Source organism: Osmerus mordax, chromosome 11, assembly GCF_038355195.1.
Source record: "Osmerus mordax isolate fOsmMor3 chromosome 11, fOsmMor3.pri, whole genome shotgun sequence".
Classification (NCBI taxonomy): domain Eukaryota; kingdom Metazoa; phylum Chordata; class Actinopteri; order Osmeriformes; family Osmeridae; genus Osmerus; species Osmerus mordax.
Window position 1 is genome coordinate 10,214,465 of NC_090060.1, and position 22,563 is coordinate 10,237,027.

At 46.7% G+C, this 22,563-nt stretch overlaps 1 protein-coding gene across 1 annotated transcript in view; it reads left to right on the top strand.

Annotated features, from left to right (window-relative positions):
• Positions 1 to 5,197, top strand: part of bcas3 (BCAS3 microtubule associated cell migration factor) — a 117,793-nt gene extending 112,596 nt beyond the window's left edge. Inside the window, exon 24 of the mRNA XM_067246481.1 lies at positions 4,874 to 5,197. The gene's annotated coding sequence lies outside the window, so the exon portion shown is untranslated. The remainder of the gene's footprint in view (positions 1 to 4,873) is intronic.
• Positions 5,198 to 22,563: the final 17,366 nt, after the last annotated feature.

Here is a 22,563-nt window from a genome sequence, read left to right on the forward strand (position 1 = left end):
GCACACTGGAGACCACAAAAAAACAATTATCCATACTTGCTTGCACTCACACACACATTAATAGACACACTATACACACACACGTGAAAACAGATGCACAAAGGAAAGTAGTCCAGTAATCTAGCAAGCATTCTATCCCTGTCTTGTTTGTCTCCCACTAACCTGACTGTCACCAGGCAGATCTGCCCCCCTCCCCGCTTGGTGGCCAAAATCACTTTTTCACCGATGTACTGTAAGTGCACCTAATGACCCCCATCGCCATGCCAACGGGGGAAGACAGAACCGAGGGGCGGGACACAAAACCCTGCCGTACTCTGTCTGCCTTTCTAATGGCTCCAGTCCTAGTTGTTTCATTTAAACTGGAGTTATGAAGTGTTACGAGAACCCTTTTTAGTTTTTACTTCCCTTGGCAGCGGTCAGGAGCCATATTAGAAAGGTTAAGGGAAAGGGGGAAAGGTTCATTCTTTCTCTCATTTTCATTTGTCTTTCTGTTTCTCCCTCTCTCTCCCTCTCCCCCCCCCTCTCTCTCTCTCTCTCTCTCTCTCTCTCTCTCTCTCTCTCTGCCAATGAAGCTGTCCTGGTCATGGCCTCAGCACTCAAATTTAATCAAAAGCCTAATGGTTATGTGTGTGGGAGGTTCCTTCTTTTGTATATGTGTGTGTGTGTGTGTGTGTACACACAGGCCAATAGGGGCCCTAGAGGCACTGGTGCTTGATTGGAGGGCACATGTGTGATGTGGCTGAGAGATCAAACACAAACACTTGATGAATGTGAGGGTGAGGGAGGGAGGGAGAGGAGACGGGGCACTCTCATGTTCCTTACTCTGTTGTTGATCAAGGTTGTTCTTGGTTCATTAGATTTGGCCAAGAGGTGCACCCTCATAAGTAACCCAGACACACACAGACACACACACACACACAGACACACACACAGCATACACTCTCAGTCTGCTTTGCTCTAATCGTTAACACTCGCCTTCCCTCTGCTCAGTTCACACATGACGTGGCCCACCTTTTCACCCATCTGTCTGGTTCCGTGTGTGTGCGTGTGTGTGTGCACATGCCGTCTGTGTGTTTCGAGTAGGATAGAGGAATGGCTAGCTGTCATGCAAGGCTAACGTGGCATTGGGCAATGGGGCAAGCTCAGGGCATCTGGCCATGCCCAGGGGTGCTGGGCATGTAGGAGCTGAAGACAGCAAGTCGGTCTCGAAACACTGAAAGTGTGTGTGTGTATGTGCGGTTGTTGGTGTTCTTGACAAGATGATCTTGTGTATGTGCAGAGTTGTGTGAGTGTGTGTATGGACTCAAATCAAGCACAGATTATGCACAGAGACTATTTGATATAGTCTGACCAATGACATATGTCATTGCACTTGTCAGATTCCATTATAGTCTGTATTCATCTGCGGCGGCAGATTGTGTCACCATGATAATTGAAGCGCAATTCCACATCACACATCCCTTCTGACATCGCTCTGTCTTTTTCCCTTGGTGTGATGATAATGAAGTTGTGGTAGAGTGAGACCACATACTCATAGATAATTTAGGGTGTGGTGTGAAGGCGTCACCGCTGGGATTAGCAGCGCAGACAGAGTGATGATGGAGAGAGCCAGGGAGCGACAGATCTGGGGTGAGGAGGTGACTGAAGGTAGAAAAAACACAGCAACACCACCATGATGCCCATTGTTGCCTTTTCAACCTCTGCTTTATTGTAGCTACTACCTCTTCTTCTGTAACCTACTTGTGAAAGCAAGGATCAATTTTATTCTGTTAGGTCCCTAATTTACCCTGTTGGCAGACTCTGTTAGTTCCCTGTTAGTGCCAAGCCAGTTTTTGTTTTTGTTTTTTTGCAAGTCTTATTCTTTTATTTAGTTAGAAATTAGAATCATGCTTGTTTTGGGGTAGCCTAGCTTGTCTCTTGCTATGCATATTATTTCTTCCTATGTGCATTATCCACCTGTTCTCTTCTTCTCTTCTTGCCAACCTGCTACTTCTAATCTCCCACTTATTCTCTGATGGCCTCATTGCTTACTCGAGTCCATAGCGGGGCGGGAGTTATCCAACTTCCCGACGGTAGCATATTTGAGTCCGTTGGGTTCCCGCTCGTACTAACATGCATGGTAGCGCCAACCTCTTTAGAACACAACGCATAGCATAGCACACATAGCAGCTTTTGTCTATCCAGGATACTCAGTAGAAATGTTAATAAATGATTCAACAGCGTTGTTCTTCTCCCCCTCCTTCGAAACCTTAGAGCCACTCGTCCCCGCTCATTCCATTCATCTGTAAACAACCGCAAGAGGCCGAGACACTGACTGGATTTAAGAGTCACCGAATGTTATCCGAAGCCTCTCGAAGACGCTAGCGCTAATCGCATTCTTATGGCTTTTTCAGGCCAAATGGCCGACGTTACTTACTTGGGGTGAAGTGAGCATATTGACACTAATGGGTCTTACAGCTCCAGCGCGGTCTCCATAAACATGAGCTGAGCGAGCGTCGGCAATGTCTGCTGCCGTAATATAGGCAGTCACGTCCATTAGCGTTTGCTACTCTGCGAGGGTGCTCAGCGCCTAACTAGAGGGGCCTTGGTTGTTACCAGTTGCTCCCTAGTTATGATTCAATTAAAGAGCAGGAGGTGGAAGAAACAGGAGTTAGCACTTTTCATTTTTATTCAGAGCATAGCGTGGAAGTAAAGAATGGACTACCAGTCTTTCTGTGTTTGTGTGTAGGCTATTTTCCTCTTTCCAGGCTGCCACCACTGTAAATACAGATTTGTTCTTAATTGAGCTGCCCGGTTAAATAAAACATACAATTGTGTGTGCAAGGGTAAACTCATTGTGTTCGTGTGTGTGGGTCCCTACTTTTTCAAATGTTATGCAAATGAGCTGTGGTGCTCCTTAAAAAAAATCTGGTTTGGCAAATTAGCGGAAAATTTGCCGCCACAAACAGCTGTTGTATTCTAAATGGATGAGATCCTCCCTTTGTCTAGACACACACACCCATGCGCGCACACACACACACACGCAAACACAATATCCTGGGGACTTAACCCTTACCGTCACTACACAATAAAGTAGATGTTTATTTATGTTTATTATGTGATAGGATGAGGACTACAGATTAATGATGTTTCCTGTATCACCCTCTTAAACCCAGTTGTCAGACTCTCCTAGGCTGTGGCTCCTCAGTTCTCTTTTATTTCTAGCTCTTAATTTAACATTTCTATTAATTTATTTGTATTTATTTACTATAGAATAGCTGTGTGGGTTGGGCTACAATCCGGACAAGGCCGGTGGCTACAGGCTGACCAGGACTTAACACAGATGCAGCCTCACCGTGTTCTACCAATGCTCTCTGTCTGTTACCACACTGACATTTTCAACACACTCCAGTGCTAGCATATGTGTGAACTAGCTTTGCAAGGGCACAGGAAAGGGCCTCACACATAATTTAAGTCCCTCCTCACAGCAGGAGCCTCCAGATTTCACACTTTCCGGACTCACACACACAGACAGACTTTGTTTCCTGTGGTCACCCCAGCTCAACTCTCCCTTTTCCTGTGACATGCTGGTGCATGTTAAACAAGTGGATATTTATAACCAAGGTTTAAGGGGTTTTGTAGCACACACACACATGTACAGTACACACCTTCTCTTCCTCTCTTAATGGTCAGAGCACGTTTTGACCGCCTGTCTTCCTGTGTGTCTTCCTCCTCTCTCAACCTAGCACACACATACACACACACACACACACAGGGCAGATGTGTGGCTGTCAGCTATTATCAAAATTTAGGGTCAAACAAGCAACTGCAGAGAATGCACATTCTGTTGTGGAACGTCTGTGCTTACATAGTGTACGCTAGTAAACTTTGGTGTACAGTATGTGTACACAAACACACTCACACACACGCTGACACACTCACACATGTATTTGTGTTTGTATCTGCGATGGTGCATAATATGACCATTAACGGTGTGTGTTTGAAGCCTTGCCAGACATGCCATACCAACAATATGTCTCATAGACAGACACACACACACACACTCTCAAAGAGACTCTTTCTCACGCTGCGGTGCATGGGGTGGTGGTGGGTTGCCAGTTTTGGAGCATGATCAAATCCCTCCCCCCTGTGTGCAGACATGCTCTCAGCTGAGGGAGCTGGTTCATGTGGCGGTCAGAGCTGCCTTATTTCCTTTTAATTGAGTTAAGATGGGCAAATAAGAGCAGGGCAGCACACGGCACTCATTACCCACACAGGCCAGAGTACACACACACGCACACGCACACAAACACGCACACACACACACGCACATGCACAAACACACACACGTACAGTGCACACTCAACAGATGCACACGTACACACAAATACTTTTGTAAAAGTTTAAATCTTTTTTTGTATTATTATATTTATTTCACACACACATATAAATATTTGTGTATATAAATGAATAAGTAAATACATTTGCATTCAGGTAGGCTCACCCATTTTGATTTTTTTGATTTTATTCTGGTAACATAAACATCTGGCCCCATTCCCCGACTGATGCTTCGGTAAGGCTGCATGTCCGCCCGTCACTCACACCACCATGTTTACAGGAGGGTTGATTGAAAAGGCTTTGCATGCTGAGGGAGACCAAGGCCTCGTCACCAAGATTAAAAACACAACTGTTTTTTTTTTTTTTTTTTTTTTTTTTTTTTCTTCTGCAGGTATACCCTAAAGGAAGGCCAGCTCTGCCCATTTGATCATTTCAGTTTGTTTTTGCTCGCCTCCTTTGTTTCTCGCAAAGCATGCATTACCATTCCACCATTTCCCTCCTTCCCTCCCTCCCTCACTCCCTCCCCACCACCTCCCCCTCATTGGTTTGCCTTCAGTGTAAGAGAGAGAAGAGGACAGGCGAGGAGGAGGAGTGGAGTGAAGGAGCACCACAGGCCAAGCACAGGGGGCCCTAGTTGAAAGAAGGACTTCAGTCTCCCCGCCTTTCTCTCGTCCAGGTTAGGACTGCTAGGAGAGACGTGCTCCTGAACTGGAAAAAGGAGTAAAGTTATGCTTACTATGCTAACTCAAACATAGCACAAAGGCTGGACCAGACCAATACTATTTTCTGTACATTTGCGGTTCTCTGCTCCCAATTGTGACCAAAGTCTAAGTGTCATTATAATGTCATTCAAACAACACATTTAGAAGAAGAAAAAAAAGTTGGGTGGACATTTTCTTTTTTGGAACTTCATAATCCGACCAAACACTTTGTGAACCAAAATTAAATCAAAACTCACATTGCCAGTGAAACACAAGCCAACTACATGGAGAAACCAGGCTCCATGTCAACACATGGCCCCAAAATGGCCGCCAGCACGTCATAGCAGTGTCAGGGTTCCCCCCAGGCCACAGCTGTAAGCTGAGAGAGAGAAAGCGAGAGGGAGACAGTTGAAGTGGCCCCAGCTGTCTCTTATTGTGTAGTCCAAGTGTTCAAGTGTTATATGGCAGGCACACACACAGCATTTGCCCCAAGGCACAGAACAAGGCACATATTGTACATATACAGTGTGTCTTATGGCTGGAAAGTATATGTGTCGTAGGGGGTTGGGGTGAGGGTTGGACAATGGGGTGGGTGGGGTGGAGGGGGCAGTGCATACAGAGGGCAGAGCTTTTATGAATATGAACTTGTGTGTTTGTGAGAGTAGTTCTCTTTTTCAAAATAAAAGTCCCCTTCATGACCCCTCCCCTACGTAACCATGAGGATACCTCATCTGCTTGCATCGTTCCTGTCTTACTTGTAGGGTTAAAGGATAGACCTGTCTGAGTGTTTATGCCAGAGGCGATTCATGTTGACACATTCATGATATTTCGGGTCATTTTTTTAGATCCAATGTGTTTTGTGTGGATCTGTGGTATTAGTATAGTAGTCTGATCCATACTGTGTTGTGCTGTTAGCACCTTGACCCTGTATCTGTATTGTTGCATTGTGACAAAAGTACACTAGTATATATGGACATTCATATTGTGAACATCCATGTTGTTGATGTACATTCTAATTCTGAGTATATTGAGAATATTAAATTGAAATGGGCAACATCTGGTAATAGTCACATTTTTGCTCCATTTACACACACACACGGCCACACACTTCTAAAATAGTATGTGCATGCATATTTATATGTGTATATACACAAATACAAACTCAGATTCTCCACTTATGTTGAGGTTGTTGACCAGCAACCAGAATACCAGCTCGTTTGAGCTCAGACCATTACACCTTAACGCTATACTGTACGTGTGTGTACTTGTGTGTGTGTGTGTTCATGGGTGAGAGACAACATCCTCACATCATGTAGGCCCCTGGCGCCGTGTGTGCGACCGTGTGTTTATAATCAGCATCACAACGAGAACCATGAGTGCAGTGTGTGGGGTTTTATTATTTATACATTGGGAAGAAGAGAAGGTGACCTGCTTTGTTTAAACACTTAAATTATCTATGGAGTCACCGGTTCTAAGGTCAATACTTGTGTGTTCTGTACTTTCTCTAGATTCTCTTTCTCTCTCTTTCTCTCTCTCACACACCCAAACAAATACTGTAACATACCGTTAAATACTTATTTCCACTTATTGCCACTTTTTTTTTATTGTTGCTTTCTCATTTAGAGGTACAACATAGTTTTGACAGCCCCTTGCCACCCAGTTTAACTTGGTCCACTTAATTAACTCAAGAAATCAAAAAATATTCAAATTATGGTTGGGAGTGTCCGGGATATTTTGTGCAGATTTTGCAATCAAAGAATTTCACAAATTGACATGCACGTAACAAACAGGACGACAAAGTGAGTGGGAGTGTGTGAACTTAGTTTCCTGGCCCGGACAAGCGAGGAGAAGTCCAGCAACTCACATGAGCAGCATGTGACTCCTGTCCTCTGCTGCCCCATTGGCTGCTGTAGGAATATGCCTGTCTTATCTGTCTACCTCTCCTACACATCTCTCGACCTGTGCCGTTTGACACTACTGTTGAGGATATTATCCCTGATCACGCGAAAGTGCTGTATCTGAGCATGAACATTTCCCGCTTTTGAATGCACCCCATGCCCGCTGAGACCCACAACTATCAACTCCCTGGTTTAGCTTGGAGCAGTTCCTCTCCTTCACATATCCCCCTTGTTCTCTTTGGCTCTCCGGGCCTTCCCAATTTCAGCCATTATCCCTGTACTTTGTAATCAGCTCCAACAATTATAACTCCTAAAGACGCTCTGTGATTGCGTACGTGTGTATTTTGGAGGGCTCCCTTTGGCCAAAGACAATAGCTCAGTCCGAGCAGAACCTGTCTGAGAGCAGACTTACTGTAACTCAGTAGGACCCAGTGCAGAGGCTGCAGCTGCCCTTTGAAGTGCCTGTTTCCCTAAATTACAGTGCTGCCATAATGAAGTATTACCGTGCAATTACCGCGACGGCCAGTAAAACGTAGAGGTTGAGGGGAGTGTGTAGGACACAGACTGGCTCTCTGTAGAGGTTAGGTAGGATGGAACGCGGTGGCAGAAGTGTGTGTGTGCGTGTGCGTGCGTGCGTTATGTGACCAACTGTGTAGCATCTCCATTTGAGCATGGTGCCAGTGTTTTGCTTGATAGAGTGAAGGAAGTGACTGTGGCACGTTGTCAAGTCTGGTTTTTACGTGGGGAGGACCATGCCACCACAGGGGAATGTGAGCGATGGTTTGTGTATTTTATATGTATTTTATTTATTTTTGTGTTTAACAATGCATATGAGTTTCTCATACTGTCTACTGGTAAGCACTTGTGATAGCGTGAGCGACTTGGAGCTCCACGTGTGTGTATGCGTTCACCAGCCAGCTGTAAAAAAAAGGCCAGTCGCCCCTCACTGATGACACACACACACACTCACCGGAACAGGCGTGTTTGGCTGCAGGCTGTGTCGCCCTCACCTGAGGAGCCTCTGGTCTGCTGAATAATCCAGCACCCAGGACCTCATACATACTGCATGGGCACAAACATGGCGTCACACATTGGCGCCCGCCTCCGCACTAACAACGCCCAGATCCATTTTTCATCAACACCAGCCGCTTCGCACATGCAAGGGGACGAAGATTTCAGGACAGAAGGTTGTCTTGGGGTTTAAAACTTTAAACACAGGACTGTGTCGGTTTTGTGGGTTCTTTCTGTTTGCCTTAGCTTTTTGCGTGTCCTTTGAAAGTTGTGCCTCCCAAATGGAACATGCTTAAAGGTGCTTTTCAACACAAGTCCACATAAAGTGACTTCAAGTGTCAAGTCAAACACATGTTTTTTTGTTTGCCGACACATTTTCAAGCCTATATATTTGTAATGCATTTTTGTAATTACATTTCAACGAGGCCTGAAACATAGAAATAAGTATTTATATACACATACACAGTATATATACACATTGTAAAATGTCCAAAAATATAATATATATTTTCAAATTGCTTACTCAACTATGATCATCGAACACCAACATGTCTTTGTGCTAACGGCTAACTGTTGCTCTTCCAGACAGTATTGCAACAAGCCGGCTAGGAGCTAGCGTGCTAACAGTGGTGGGGTCAGCCACCCTTTAGCGAATCGCCCCAGCCCGGGGAGACCTAAATGAGAACCATGCCTCGCTTGGTTCAGGGACGGGAGCCGGGGGTCAGCAGCTGGCGGAGGATATGGCAATCATTTATAAAAATATGCTTTCTCAAGCCCACGAAAACAAAAAAGCCCCCCGAAACCCAACAGCTGGGAAGGGTTGGGAGTCGCCCTGAGGCTGGCAGGCCAGCTCCCCTCCAGATGGGGGAGGTTAGGCTGGGGCTAGGCCCCGCTCCACTTCCACTTCCGATTCCCATTAAGGGTACCCGAAGATTGCGGAGGAAGGAGGGAAGAGGAAGAAAAGCAAAGGAGCATGACTACTCTGTCTCTCCCCCCCCCACACACACACACACACACACTACACACACCCTACCCCACTCTCTTCTCCTTCTCCTACTCCTCATCTCCTTAATCAAATAAAGCAGGAAGCTTCCGAGACGGAAGACTTGTGTTTATTGATATTTACGCCCTCCTCCTCATCCGACCCCCCATTCCCATCTCCACCCCTCCTTATTTATTTTCAAAACACTTTTTCTTTTCTTTCGATACTGAGGAATTTTGTAGCCTTTTTTTGGCATACATGTGTCTGCAGTCACTGGATGTGTCCAGACATTGCCCCATAAATTGAGCCACTGGGAAATTAAGTGAAAACCTTACATCCGTTCTGTGAGTGAATGGCAAACACAGGTCAATTTATTGTAATAAGGGGCCATCATGTGAAATGAAATGACTGTGCGGAACGGGCCTTAAACAAGAATTGATGACCTTCTCTCTCCGCATAGCGTTGATCAAACGCACACATACACACGCACACACACACGTACACGCACACACATACAGTACACACACACACTGTGGCCTGGTGCGAGTATTGCATTACCACTACTTACTTTTAGTCTTTTAAAAAAGTTGAAATTGCGTCTTTAAGGAGCTCACTGAGGCTGTTCAGAAGTGGCCTTAAGTGGAAAAATGGAGGCAAAATATGCCGGGAACTGACAGGCAACCCTAATGCAGATCTTATGCGGGATGGTGCCAGAAGAGAAGCCCATCATACACAGAACAGGGAGATTGACTCAGGGTTGCTGAACCTGGCAACCTGGCCCTAACACAGTTATTCGATCTACTTGAAATGAAAGTCCCCCTCAGCATTTGGTAATAAGGGTTTTTGGAGGGGGAAATCTGGCAACCCATGCTCAAAAGTCGTTACTTGATCCATGTTGAGAGAGCCCTTTAACGGGTGATACGGGCTGTGTGTTGGACATATTAGTGTCAGCCCTCATGCTTGTTATTTGGATGGGACCCCGGCTATGATTCTACAACGTGACCGTATTGAAATAACAAACAGTGTGTGGGAGAGGTATGGAGATTGCGGAGCCAAAACCTCCTTCACTTCCTATACAAGCGGATGAGTGAAGACTAGGGCAGTTTTTAACTTTTAATAGGAATATGAAAGGCCAAGAATAAATACTCCTTGGCTTATCCTAATGTCAAAATCATATGTGTGGCTGTTTTGAAAAGGGAAATGGAATTGATGTTGTGGTCTGGGGTAGGAATGATACTATAACCCACATTTAATAGTGGAGCAATGTAACAATGAGAAAGTTTTTGTTGCCAAATCGGATGTCAATTTTGTTCAAATGTCGACATCATATTATTCTTTTATGAAGTGTTTTATTTAAGGTGGATGAAATGGCATGTTGTTCATGTTATGTTAGGGATGTTACTATTGACGTTTATAGGTTAAGGATGTTATAAAAAGCAGTGCATGAGAGCTGATCTTTGAATGACAATGGAGCACTTCTTTCACAAGCTGGTGCTGCTGTTGCCTGTCTTGTTGTTTTCAATGGTCCTTTGTGAGCGGTCATCGAGAACATACAGCTAGATTTCCCCTTCCAGCCAACACTGTGTGTCTGTCTATGACATCACACCCGGTCTGTGCTAGCATTGTTTGTCTTGTACGTGTGTGTGTGTGTGTGTGTGTGTGTGTGTGTGCATCCATGGTGCCTGTGTCTCCTGATAGCACCCAGCGGTAATCTAACGCTACCTGCAGCCATGACCCACCAGCCCCTCTGGGCCTGCTGCTCAATGCTCACTGCTCCCAAAAGGTTAAAGGTCACAAGCCCCGTGACCTGGTGAGGTCAGTGTCCTGGGGCTCTGTTTTTCTCCCGGAACGATTCCGACTGCCCCTCCTACAGACATTACAAGCCCATTAGGGGAGGAAATTGAAAACACGGTCCCTGCACACACACACACGCACTCACACACATGCACACCCTGGGACACCATTTGTAGGTCCTAATTGTGAAGTAATTAAGATGGACCTGAGGGGGGTGAGGGGTGAAGGGTGAGGCTGGGGCAGGAGAGGAGAGGAGGTGCGTGTCTCCCCCACCACCCAGCCCAGGACTCTCACGGGGCTGGAGTGTGTGTTTGTGTTAGGTGGGGCTCTGACATTTCATTTGTCTTTGACTCCTTGTGAGACACATTGAAAAAGGTCACAAGGTGTATTAAAATAATGACAACCTTCACACTGAATCATATATACATTTGTAATACATCATTTTTGTAAATATTCATCGTCTTACCAAACAAGCGTTTCATTTACCAGTCTCCAGCTGCTACAGGCATCCTAAGCTAACTATGGGCAATCAACAATCCTGCCCCCAACACCGGAGCGCTCCACAGAAACATACGTGGCAATTTGTCCATCACTTCGTATTAGGTCTAACCAGGCTTTCTAAACCCAGGCCAAGCTACACACACATACACACACCACGCATGTAACATTACCTTTCAGGTTCCAGGAAGTCTCTCCTTAAGCCTAGCAGTCTCTCCCCAATCCCCTTACGTATTTACATGTGTAACTAAAAGACAAGGTCTCACCTTTAATGAAAGAAAACAGCCCTGGCCTTGCCAGTTCATTAGCCCCAGCCTTATTGAGTTAGAAAACAATGGCGGACCTGCACCTTTTCATACACCCTGATCTGACAGTGAATCGGCTGTTCACTTACCCACCATGAGGCCCGTGGCCTTTTAATGTTCTTTTTTCTGCGTAGTCCTGATTATTTGACAGGGCCCTGGGTATACAGTCTTCAGTCGTATCTTGAGAACTTACTCATGAACTTACTTGTGAACTGCCAACAACGATCTCCCCGGGACAACGCCCCATCAACGTACCTGTTTTCAACTCCCTCTTATTGACACGTTGTCTAGCTATACAAACTCATGTTTACAAACTCATGTTAAATACCTAATTTTGACAAAACTCCTGTCAGAATGTTTTGATGTGGCCAAGTGAGTGAAAACTAATACTTTCTTGTATTGAAGTCCTGTACTCAAGTGAAAAAAAAGTTCAATGGAGTCAAAAGGTCCAGATGTAGATTCATGGAAGGAGGATGGCAAGTGATTTTTGTTGAAAGTTTCCCATGGGAACTTGATTGGTGGGGGAGGGTAATGGAGGTTATTGGAGGGGCTGGGTGCTGATATTGGTCAAAAGTTGAGTTTCCTAATTACCAGGAAATAACTAGGGAGCTCCTCTGTAATTGTTTGAAGTGACATGATTAAATAATTGTTTAAAGCATTTAGCATAAAACCGGCTAGCAAGAAATGTAATTACTTTGCACACACAAACATTCTCTTTGCTTTTGTGTAAGTGAATAGAGTTAGTGTGTGCAGTGAGCCAAAGTTGTTTAATTGATTTTTTACAACAATTTATCTCACTAAGTTTTTGATAACAGTAGAAAAACAGGATTTGTTCTTGTGGATTATGTGAGATGGAGAGGACTGTGTGTGTTTTGTGTTAGTATTCAGAACTCACTGACTCACTGTAAACAGACACCTATCAGCAGCTGGGCACTTGGTTACAAGAACTACTGACCCCACCACACACACACACAGTCCATCAGGCACGCTAATCTACTGTACAAGACCACACATACGCAAACACCCATAAACATAGATCTGCATGACTACACACAGACACACACACACTCTCTCTCCTTCTGTCATTTTATCTCTGTCCTCTCCAGTTCTCCCCACGAGACACTGCCATGTTTACTGGCTTTACGGAAACATTCGCAGGAAGGAGAGAGCGCCTCTCTTCACCTCCAAACTGTGTTTTTTTTCTTTTAGTATTTCTACATCAACACTCGAGCCGGTTTATTTGTGCAGGACAACAACGCTACAAAGATTTATTGCAGCCCTAATCTAACGAGAATCTGGGGGCGAATTTCCGAAGTACGGCGGTCCGAATATGCCTGGGGAGAATGTAAACAGGAGGGGAGAGTAAATTACACAAATAGAGATAGCTGTGAGTTCCTCACTTCCAAATGTTTTCTTCCTAAAGGAGGTTGTGGAGTCTCGTGAGGGCCTTGCCAGGAAATCACTCCAAACTCTCTAAAACTTTATCGCTCGAGTGTTCTGTCCACAGAGCTCGCTTAAAGAGGAAGTACTGTACAGGTCAAAGGTTCAAGCCCAGTTCACTTGTCTCACACTCTTTTATTCAAGTCTAAAATATAGGTCGGTCCCCTAAAGGTGTTTTATGGGTCGAACTGAAATAATGTAATGTTGGTATGCTTGTCGCGTTGTGTTGCACATGTCATTGGCAGATGCAAACACGTATTGATGATTGTAAACAGGCACAAACAGAAACACACATACTGTACACAACCACCCTTGCCCCAGACGCCATAGGAAGTGCAACAGCTGGACCTAAGTGCATAAATCAGATCTGTCCTCTCTGTCCCTCCGTCTCTAATTATTGATGGAGGGGAACTGTTAATGCCTTGCATGTGGTTCCCTCTCTCTCTCTCTCTCTCTCTCTCTCTCTCTCTCTCTCTCTCTCTCTCTCTCTCTCCCACTCTCCCTCTCCTCCCCTCATCAGCTCATCACTCTTAAACAAGTCTGTCTTTATCATCTCTGCCAACACGCTCCCCAGGCCGTGAGCCCTCACAAGCCACCAGCACGGCGCAAATTACAGCCTGCCTCTGCTGTCCCGCGCTGCTTCACTCACCCTCAAGTCCCTGTACTTAAAATTAGGGGTCTGGCCGTAAAAAAAATCTGCTTTGGGACGGTTTGATGTACTCCCAAGGCTTGTTTCGGGTGTGCATGTTTTGGTTTTAAGACGGTCTGTTGGCCCCCCACAGCATATCTACAGACAAAGTATGTCTTTGTTGTCAAGTTTGTTTAGGGGACTGCTAAGCTTTGTTGCCATTTAAGGTGACTTTGGGTCTCCGCAAAAGTTCTTCGGCGAGAATGAATGAGAGGCAGGGAATGGTACAGGAAGGGCGAAAAAGAGAAACTCCAGTTGACTACAAACAAAGTGGCCCTTTTCCTTTATCACGAGGTATGTGAAAAATGTGTAATGCCCGCTGAGCTGACTTATATTAAAGTGAGGACGTTTCCAGAGCAGGTTGGAGTTTGATGAGCTTGTCCTGGCAGCCTGCTCTGTCTGGGGAGCACCACGTGTCTCCAGGCAGCCTGCTCTGTCTGGGGAGCACCATGTGTCTCCAGGCCAAACAGGAGACTCTCACCAATGCTGTCCTCGCCCACTACATCTGAATTCAGGCCCAGGAAGCTTAGTTTGTACTTAAGAACATAGATCTATCATCCATCACTCCAGATAAGCAACTGCTCAGTTGTCTGCTCAGCCACTTCGTAGATGTTTAAACTGTACATGAACTACTGATGTAATGCTGTGCTAAAGGAGTTGGAGAAACACAAATATTTTCATTTAGTTAGTTTTTTTTTAATACATATTATTATTTGTTTTATGTAGTTTTCATTTATTTATTATCATTGACAATAACCCAGCCTAATTCCTCCATCGTTGCTAGGAGAGCAAACTTTGCATATAAGGTTTTTTGCATGTCAAAGATCTTAACAAGCGAGTATAATTTACTTAATCCAATTATAAATATAAAAAGAAGGATGCATGTTTTATAAATAGTAACAATAGAAAGCATTGCATTTCAATAAGTAAGTCATGCAGGCATAGTCTTTAAGAACCTGTCACATTTTTGATGTCTCATTTATGTGAGTGATGCATCCATTCATAGTCTCAAAGAACCAGTGAACCCAGCATCAGCGCTTGAGGTTGTCAGTTTTCAGTGTTTTTCAGATACATTGTCCCCAAACAACATTGGAGCAGCGGGGTTATGTATTACCAAACCCCCAGAGCATTTGAACGGATACACAATGAGCTCGTAACGACGCTCTCGACCCTCCAGGCTCCGAGGAGAGTAAATATTTGGAGAGGCATACTTGAGGGGAGGCGCTGCTTGCAGTTAGAAGACCCTTCAACTCCTGGCTGTCCTTCATTGGGAAAGAGAGAGGAGAGGCTGTGGATACAAACCGTGCCGGCAGCCACACACACACGGATGGACAATCGGATGGACATGCGGGACGTAAACAAGCCTGTATCCTGTGGAAGAATACATCACACATTACACACACACACGTCTACTGGACAGAATTTCATTTGGAGAAACTAAATGACATCTTCTTGACCACTCTCCATACCCCCATCCCCTTCCACACCCCTTTGCTCTGACTGTTGCCTTCTTGCGTGAACCGTGGCACTTTGGAGCGATGAGTCAGGAAAGAGGGGGCGGCAGCAGGCCCTCCAGGGCTCGTCTGAACTTCCTGTGGAGGTGTAAAGGATAAAGAGGGGCGCTGGGAACAGAGCGAAGCGCGGAGATGAGTGTCTGAGCCGGGCTTAGCCGGCGTGTTTTGTGGCCCCCACTACCATCCCCGTCGGCTACGGTATTCTACAGGCTTATGACACTTTTCTCTCTCTCTCTTTCTCTCTCTCTGTCTCTCACCCCAAGCAGTGGTTTTTAAAAACAGGAGCTAGACTCACTTTGTACTAGTCGGGCACTCCTAAAAGCCTCTCATCTCTCACCCCCCCCCCACACACACACACACACACTTCAAAAGCAAAAGCAGTTTTGTGCTGTGAGGGTTTGTATGGGTCACGGATAGTAAAGCCGGGTGGAATCCTCTCAGCATGGAGCCCTGTGTTCACATACTGCACTTTACTCTGGTCCAGGCCCAGCCCAAGCTTGGCTCAGGACTTGGCCGTGGGTCAGCAGGACGGGAGAGAGTGGACCTATCCTGGCCTGTGTGTGTGTGTGTGTCTGTACGCTAAATGAGCTCAGGCAGTAAGAGGCCTCACAAGACCCCTCACACTCTCTCTCTCCCTCCTGTTAATGGGAGGGATTTAATTCCACCCAGACACCGGTCATTATTTTAATAAAATACAATTACCACCATTATGGGGACAATTGAGTTTTGTAACTGCCCTTTTCTCTTAAGCACCCCCTCCCTACCCCATCCCCTATCCTGCCTACCCATTCCTATTCCCTCACCCCACTCCCCACGCCATCAAATACCCCGCCGAACACTTAATGTCAGAAAGTCAGGTCACCAGGCGTGGGCCAGTGTAGGCTGTCAGACTGGGAACACACACAGCACTGTGGCTCCCCAGGGAATTTCATTAAAGTGTTGAGAGCGTCCTCTGTTTGCGTGGCCATGTCACGACGGTGGCGAGAAGTGTGTTTTAAAATGTGTCTCAGTATGGTTTATGGTCGCCATTATCCATATGGTTGTCAATCTGGGAGAAGTGAGGAAGGGGGTTCTGGGAGGGGGTTGTGAGTCAGGGTGACAAAAAGACGACCCTGGATAACTGGGACCCCCTTTGTTTCATCCATGTGCAACGGCTGCGAAATATGATTTCAGATTAGGACCCCGGGGCAGTCCTCGTGAATAGCCGGCCTTATTTCGTCTTCATTCTTTCTTTCTTCTCTGTCTTTTCTGCCAGTATTGTAATGAGCAAGGCCAGCCTGGGGACGGGAACTGGGATAAAGCTGTAAGTGTTCTGAGGTCTGGACGCCACTAAAGCCGCCGCCGTCGCTGCCTCGTAGGCGCGAGGCAGGAATGCATGGATCTGTCATCTGCCAGACATTAACCCTCCTCCTCCTCCACTTCTCTTTGCTCCTCCGGCCATCGTTCCTTCCTGTGGAGCTTCTACTGACCTTTGTAGTCCAGGCGCACAATAACAACATGGTGCATCCTAACCCCACTTCCCCAACCCCCCCCACTCCCCCCACCCCCACCCCAGTTTAGAGGACTTTCTGGACCTCGTGAGTGGCCTGAAGGGGCTTTGTAACTGTGGATAAAGGGGGGTGGGGGGGGGGGGGGGGGTGAGAGGTTAGGATCCGAGGAGGATGAATGGGGACGCTGAAACAGACAAACACGTCGACGAGGAAAACACAACATGCCGATGTGGATTCCTCTCGCGTGGAATCTTACACAACATGAAATGTTTATGTTTTGTGTGTGTGTGTGTGTGTGTGTGTGAAGGGATGCGTGTGTGTTTGTGTGTTCTGCCTGGAAGTTTCCCGCTGCTCCGTTAGCTGTTTTTGCACAGTGGCATGGAAACGGCCTCATCGTTCTCTCTCAGCTGAAGACATACAGACATGCACCGGGACATTAAGATTTCACCAGCGCCTCCTCTCCTCGCTCTCTCCGTTCTCCGCCTCGCTCTCTCTCTACAAGGCCCCGGCCGTCCCCAGGGGGCGGAGTAAGCTCTCAACGTGCTGGTGGAGGAGCAGTCGGCCTGAGGCACATCCTCACAGATCGCAGTCAGAAAGAGAGAGCGAGAGAAAGGAGGGAGGGAAGAAGGGAGGGTATCACAGCGGCAGGAAAAAGGGCAGCCTCCACTTGGGAGGGCAGCCTCGGGCCTCCTGCTCGGCCCCGGGCACTTCTCCACTTTTAGACGCCGTCTCTCACTCTTTTCTCCCCCCCCCCCCGCTCACACCATCCTTCGCACTTTGCCTTTAATGACGTGCGCCTTTTGAGTGCCGAGCACATGCGTGTGAGGATAGAAAAACTATACGGTTTTACAGGCTCAACCAGCGAAAGGTTGCGCACCCTTAAATGACAGGGTCTGGGCGACCTTTGTTGTTCTTTTTCTCTCTCTCTTTCTTACATTTGGTTTTATAATAAGAGAGTTGAGGTACCTTAGGGGCCAAAATAGATTTTCGTTCTTTTGCTGTCCCACTATTTACTTTTACACAACATTAGCACCCAGGGCGCACATGTAAGAGACCTCTTGGAAAGTACAGTGTGCGGTCGAAGAGGGGGATTTGTTCAAATTAGCCTCTTAAAGATCACGTAACATAAGTGGAAGCAAATGTGGATGTCTTCCCATGATTTTCTTCCGATGCTCAGCCAAAGCCCCAGCCCTGGCCCAGCTTGAGGTTCTGCTCCAGCACTAAACCTGCTCTAAACCTCTAGTCTGGATCTTGACCTAGTCCTAGATGGAGTCTTTCCAGTGGACCCGATCCTGTACTCTGTCCAAGCATCAGCCCTTCAGTCAGCGTCAAAGACAAGAGTTGACCCACCATAGAACAGCCAGAACTGTACAAACCATGCAGTGGTTTTTTTGGTTGTTATCATTGAAACCCAATCCCAACTCTAGCTCTAAACCTTTAGCTCAGTAATCTTGAGCCCAGTTGTTTTGATCCAGATCTGTAATGGTTTCCAAACCCCAGCTATAACGGGGTCCTGGAGCAAGGTGAGATAAAGAACCTGATTGTTGGTGCTTCTGAAGCCCGGCTCTGAGGGAGCGTAGGAGGCCGGGCTATGTGGACATCTCCCCGTCCATTGAGATTCCGCTGTGTTCCATGTTAATGAATGGCGGTTACAGAAACTGAGTGCCCTGTGTCAAAGAGCCGAACTAACATGCCTTTCTCACGGGCTTGGAGAAGTGGGCCTTTGTCTCAGTGGACGCACGTGCTGACAAGTCCTCGCATCACGTCAAATACGCTCCATTGTCCCAGAAGGTTGTCTTCATATACTACTCTGAACCAGCAGCATTCCTGAAGTTTGACCACACCCCCTAGCCATACCTTACTCAGGATTTGTTCCCAACTCTCAGTTTATTTGTCTTAAAAAAACAAATATATATATATATATATATATATATTTCACAATAGTCTGTGTTTGTTGTCCCGCACAGCTACCTGTAGTAAGTGTATTCTGTGTGCCATGTGACAGCCTGGGCATCCTCCTGGGTAGTGCCACCTGCCACTGATGATAAGGAAGGAGGGGGAGTGGAGGGGTGGGCTGGGGGGCGGCTGCTTGTCTTGTTTATTTTCTAAGCCCATCCCATGCATGCACAAACATCCCACGTGACTTAGAGAGACTCCATCTCAAACAAAACAAACTCACCCTTCGGTAAGATGCTCGGTCCCGCTCCTTTTCTCGTGCCCTAGAGTGAAAATGGCGCAAGAAAAAAAGTAATTTTAAGAGCTACTCCTCTTTTCACAGCGTCACTAGTGTTGAAATGGGTTTTTTTTATCACAGGGGCTATTTACTTGACTCCAGTCTGTGTGGTTGAGAGAGAAGTGATGCCTAGTCATGGATAGGAGAGAAAAGCATTTATTTATAGGTATCTGAAAGCCCTAGAACTGTGGGATGGATTATGAGGTCCCTCCGGAACAAAACTGAAAAAAAAAATCAAATAAAACAAGATGCCAGTATTTTTACCACTTTCTTGAGCTTCTCATTGTTAGCCATAAAAGCAATGTCCTTCGTGTCTATGCTGCTTCCAGCAGAGTTCCTAGGGCTTTTGGAACCAGAAACTCAAGGCAGGTGTCTCGTGAAAGTGTATCTGCCAAGAGCCTGTGTCGTACATGATCTGAACAAGACAAAACCACACAGCTTGGAGTCGGAAGTCGCCCTCGTACACTTTCCCCTCTCTTTCCTCGCTATTATATAATACACTCGCTTCTCTGTGAAGGTTCACTTCGGCCATCTTCCTGCGATACACCGTGTTCTCGGCACAGGACGACCACGCAGACACTTAACAACTCAGATGATGAAGTCAGCACCTCCAAACATCATGTTACTAATGGAGCCTTCACTCTCTTTGTCCTTAACCATCCACCGGCATTAATTATTCAGAGGGGAGAAAGGAAAACCATTTGCGTGTGTAACACTGATCCACTGTACTGAACCAATCTATGTGGTGTAAGTAATAAAATCCTGCACACTCAGACGACACAGTAAAGGAGATGGAGGCCGAGCGGGGGAGCTTGTTAAAAATGTAAAGGACCGTACTGAACGGGAGGGGTGCTACTGTGGAGCAGGCGGAGAGTTCTAGTGAGAAAGTGGCAGCGCCGACATCTTACTGTCGAGGTTAATCAGAGAAGCGGCCCGTTAGCAGCTGGTGTGTTTTTTTTTTGGGGGGGTTCTTCTCCTCCTCCTACCCGACGCCACCAAGTCTATAGAGGGTGCCTGTCTTGGGGGGTGGGGGAGCAGAGTGGATGTGATGCGAATAGTGCCGGGGTGAGTGATGCTAATTGAGATTAGCGCCTGACGCGCTAAAGTGATGCGGGCCGCACAGGCACCCCTGTGAGACTTTCAGGCTGTCAAACTCAGCCTTATGCTCCTCTCCTGCCTCAAGGGTCCAGGAAGGACTCTGGGACAGAGGAGGAAAAGGAAGAAAACAAGCAGAAACTAAGACAGGAAAGATCTAGCCGGAGGAGATGTGAGTGGGGGAAAAAATGACAAAGATCGTGAAATGGAGGGAAAAAGGAAAGGACAAAAGTACGTCCTTCTCCCTCTTTCTGTCTTTATTGTGTCGAGGTACCATCAACTCCCGGGCTGGAAAAGGTCACCGTGCACTTTTGAACTTTCATTCTGATGACACCTGCCTTCTGATTGGATAAGAGGAAAATCCATACCAAGTTCCCTGCAAAGGGCTCTCAGCTAGGCGCTGCCGCTAGAGTCAATTAGATCTTCATTGACGAGCACCTTTGGCCCCCTCCACCTCACAGACCAGCTCAGACCACATGTCAATTGGGTGGGGTGTTATCTTGTTGTTTTTTTTTAGCTATGGCAGGGAGGAGTTCTCTTTGCAGGTATTAGATCCATGATCGCAGAGTGCTGTATTGAATATTTTATTGACTGTCTGCTTGCCCTGTGCTGACCTGCCCGACATGCTAACTTCCCCGCTCGCTGGAGACGCCATGTCAGTTCGCATCAGCCAGCGAGGCGTGAGGCTCCCCTCGCATTTCCTGTGAATAAACTCTGACACAGTGGGGGGGTGGGGTGTGTGTGTGTGTTTGTGTGTGTGTGTGTGTGGAGACCGGCTGGTAGAGCACAGTCATCACTGGGGAGAGAACACTGGTACACCACAGACACACACACAAACACACATTCTTTCTTTCATGGACACATTCTTTGAGCAAAAACACACACACACACACACACACTCCCTTTTTCAAAGAGTTCAGTAAATTGAGACGACCTTGACATTTAATTACCTTAACTTCAGGCGCTCACTCCCACAGAAGTTGTTTGGTGTTTCCTTGTCTGACAAGATCATTTTGGTGTCTTTCTTGAACACTCACTTTGTGACCCACTTTTAATTGTTTGCAATTTGTTAGAAAACAGCAACCCAATTTGAATCCATAAACATTGTGGAAGAGTTATGTGGAGAGTGAGGCGGTTTAATTAGTGCAAAGTCTTCTTTGTCTATAGGGTAACATGGACCCCCCCCCCCTCCCCCAACTAACACCCCTAGCCCCACACACACACGTTTCATTTCCCTCAACCCCCCCTCGACCCTCATTACTGGAGACGAGGCTGAGCTTCACTTAATGTGTTAAAACGCGCTGAGGCAGAAACGTCAACCAACGGACTCTGTGGCCCAACGGTCTTCTTTTTTTACTTATTCATGCCTCTGCCTCTCTCCCTGTTCCCTCTCTCCCTCCTTGCCCAGGACAGTGCTGTTGTCCAGTGGGTACTGGACTGGAATGCTGTGTTCAGGCTCACTGGGGTCATCACCACAGTCGTTAGCACTTCACCTGCTCATATGCCCACATCAGTGAAAATATGCTGTTGCTGTCTTTCTGCCTCTCTTTCTTCCCCTTCCACCCCCCCCCCCTCTCTCTTTCTTTATCTCTCTGTCTTCCTCTTTCTCATTGTCTCTCTCCCTTTATATCCATCTCTCCCTCTCTCTTTATTTCCTTCTCTTTCCCCCTCTCTTCTTACCGTTCTCTCTCAGTCCCTCCCTCCCTCCTCATAAACATGAAAACACCCTTGCTGTTCAAAGTCAGTCTGGGTAAGCAGACGTTGTCAGTCCTGTCCAGCTGCGGCTCCCGGAGGAGGAAGAAGCTATCACCCAAACCTTCTGGCTTCTTGGTTTGCCTCAGTCCTCGTTCCCTGTCACGCTTCCCACCAAACTCCACCGATGCCGTTGGAAGAGTTTGCTGGCCCCCAAAACTGCCTCAGCTATTCTAGTATTCAGTCTTTTCAGTAGAAGTAAGAATAACGAGAAGAAGGCTGTGAACACGCAATGACTCTGTGTTTGACAGAATGGCATTGAGAGTCTAAATCTGGCCAATGTTGCACCTCTGTACATCAAATTATTATTTTATTTTCAGGCAGGGTGTGTGTGTTAGACATTGCTATTGTCACCTAGAGGGGGCAGTGCCACTCTCGCTTCTCCTCCTCTCTCAGTGCCACCCACCCACCCACCTCTCCCTCTCTCTCTGTTACACACGCACACACTGCGTGTGAGTGTTGCCATCCCCTGCAGCTGGGCAGTGAATGGGCCAGGCCACTCACTGGTGTTATCACTGTTCAACCTGCTGATGGTCAGTCCCTGGTGGCCCCCACAGACCCTCAGGGCAGAGTGGTCCTTCACCCTGCTCCAGCTAGCAGACACACACACACACCCCCTCTGTGACAGCACTGTCACCATCAGGCGAGAGAGCTGTCACCAAGATCACAGAGTGTCACGGTCATTCCTGGCACTGAAACTTTCTTTTCACCCTCTCTCCTCTTCCTTCCCACTGTTTTTGCTCCAGTACTCCTTAAGTTTCACCTCTTATATTCAGCCACATCGCCTGTCTTTGCAGTAAAGTGAGAGTTGGAATTGAGCACTCCAAATTCCAGGTTTACTTGTT